The 2,746-nt window shown below is 39.7% G+C and overlaps 1 pseudogene; it reads right to left on the bottom strand.

Annotated features, from left to right (window-relative positions):
* Nucleotides 1-793: 793 nt before the first annotated feature.
* LOC129690277 (40S ribosomal protein SA-like) lies at nt 794-2,196 on the bottom strand (annotated as a pseudogene).
* Nucleotides 2,197-2,746: the final 550 nt, after the last annotated feature.

Genomic DNA, 2,746 nt, shown 5'->3' with positions numbered 1-2,746 from the left:
AGAGTAAAGAAAAATACAGTGAGAGGCAAAGAGAGAGAGAATCTGGACTCAAGACACATCGTATAAACTGATATTTCCTCTATTCCTTAAATATATAATACTGGGGAGTTCCAAAAGAAGTAGAATTTCATCATTGCCATAGTTTTGCTGCTGGGATATTAATATATAAATGCTTTTCCCTTTTCCTCCTCTTTGCCCTCTGCCTATCCCTGTGTGCTCCATGTCTAGGAAGAGTCAGTAAAGTAGCTGAATCCTGTCACAGTGTATTTCCTGTGTCTTTAGCAGGTGTTAATTTTAACTCCTTGTTTGTTGTGTCCCCCCACAGTACTTAGTCCATTCTACTTGAATCAGAGTTATGCAGCTTCTGTGTGGTTTCCTCTAGTTGAGCAATGTCATGCACATGTTTTTCCTCCTCTCCTTCCTCCTGAACTTCAAATGGAGTATAATATCAATAAGTATTTTGGAAGGAAAAAGAATGGAAAAGAATGTTTCTTGATTTCTTACTGTGCTATATTTCCTTCCTGAATTCATACATACTCTCTGAGAATCTAATGATTTGTAAAATTATCTGTTATGTATTTGCATTATTTCAGCATTATAGTTATGAAAAACCATATTCTTGTTTTATACCTACTCTGTGTTCCTCTAAAGTTTAAAGTTGTGGGAAGTTTGACTGGGTGGTCCCAGCAAACTGATGCTGCTAGCCACATGTAAACTCTTTTATTTTCCAGCTTTTAGAAACTTTATTTTCCTTCCACCTTTTCCCCCTTTGTTCAGGTATCTGTAGAGTACCTCAGGACCTCTCAGTGGTGGCTACAACCCAGTCTGTGGACTGAGCTGTGGGAGCTGCTTACCAGTCATCAGTGGTCGGCTGGGCACTCCAGTCTTCAGTAGGGAACCGCTGGATGGGTACAGCAGGCACCAGCACACCCTCAGACCAGTCTGCCACCTTGGGCTGAGCAGCAGTGAACTCAGGAGCTGGAGCACTTCATTCCCCCTGAGATTCCTCTTTGGTCACGCCCTTCTCAGCAGCAGCCTGCTCTTCCTTCTCATTCTCCTCTGGATCCCTGTAGCAGTAACAGTAAGGCATACCTCCCATGGGTGCTCACAGAGATGATGCCACGCATGTGGACAATCATCCACCATGCCAGACCCAGTGAGTGAGCTCCCTTGTTGTTGTCTGGGATGGCAACGTCCACAGAACGCAGAGAAGAATCTGTGTTGCACAGACCGATGGTGTACAGGTTGATCTAACAGGTCTCTGTATGGGCCTGGTCTTCAGATCTGGTATCAGTCATCACCAGAACCCGTGTATCCCTGAAGGCTGCTTGGTTAGTGAAGATCCCAGGTGTGAAGTGGCCAACAGTTGGAGTAGTTCCAGTCATAGCAGCAAACTTCAGCAGAGCTCGCAGGCCAGTGTTCCTGGAGAAAATGATGCTGACATCAACAGGGTTCTAGGGCAACAATAGCCTGAGCTGTAAGAAACTGCTTCTCCTAGGTCCTCTTCTGATTTATTATTTTTTTAATGGTTAGAAATTTGTATAATTATAATTATAATAAATAATAAACATTCATATTATGAAAATCAATGCTTAGTTAAAATGCAAAGGAATAAACAATTTGTTTGATTCATACATCGGTACTGATCTCTCTTGCTAAGCCCTCTTTTGGTAATTTTTGGAACGAATCAAGAAATATGGATCCTTGAGGCATGGGTAACAACTCTGAGGTGGTGTTGTGTTTTTGCCATTAAATTCATGGGAAGAATTCTATTTTATCTGTTTTCAACAGTTGCCTGTTTTTGCTCCTAATGCACAGTTCCCCAAAGATTTACCTGTCCTGGAGCCTATGAAATGTAGTTTTTGTTTAAATGTACTGAATAGATTTATATCTCTTTAATATCTCTTAGTATCAACCTTTCAAAAGTACTTTGGTATCTGCAGAAATATGTTTTCAGGTGTATTTTAACTTTTAACTTACTGAAATGTACAAATTTTGCTTAAATTTTTATTGTTTGTGGCTACATTAAGCAAGGTACCTCTTCCTCTTTTTGATGTAGATACCATCATTCTTCCTTTTGTAGATTTATTGCGCCATCTAAAAGTCAAGGTTGGTGCCACTTAAGTGGGTTCCAGCATCAAGGAATTTAAGGACATCCTCCTCCTTCATTTGCAGGACATCAAGGCCTCGAGACATTGTGTTAAGTTGTCCTTTAAGTTATGGTGAGCATCAAGAACAATGCAGTATGGACCTGTCCCTGGGCCGCAAGGAAACCAAGTGTAAACTCTTAAATTGTTAGTTGCTCTCTGTGCTCTTGTCCCATTCATACTAAACTTGAATAAATATGTCATCTTTTTCTGCATAGCATTCAGTCCAAAGACAAATTTTACCTGAATTAAAATAGAAAGATTGCTCTGATTTTCTCATGAATATTTACTATATATTGATGACCAAGCAAACATTTACTTAGAATTTATTATTATTATTTTTATATAGCCATTCTAAATTGCTGCTGTATGGAGCCTAGAGATAGTTATTGAATTTTCCTTAAATACTTCTGATTTTGCTGTATAACATATGTTTAAAAGAAGGGGAGGAGGTCCTCCCTAATCTGTGGACTTGGAAAGGAGCAGGGAGGAGATGAGGGAGGGAGGATGGGATTGGGAGGGAATGAGGGAGCGGGATATAGCTGGGATACAGAGTTAATAAAATGTAACTAATAATAAAAATAAAAATAAAAAGTAGA

The sequence above is a fragment of the Psammomys obesus genome, unplaced genomic scaffold, assembly GCF_907164565.1.
Source record: "Psammomys obesus unplaced genomic scaffold, mPsaObe1.curated_primary_1811, whole genome shotgun sequence".
Classification (NCBI taxonomy): domain Eukaryota; kingdom Metazoa; phylum Chordata; class Mammalia; order Rodentia; family Muridae; genus Psammomys; species Psammomys obesus.
Note: the sequence above shows the minus strand (reverse complement) of the source record. Positions and strands in the feature narration are given on the sequence as shown.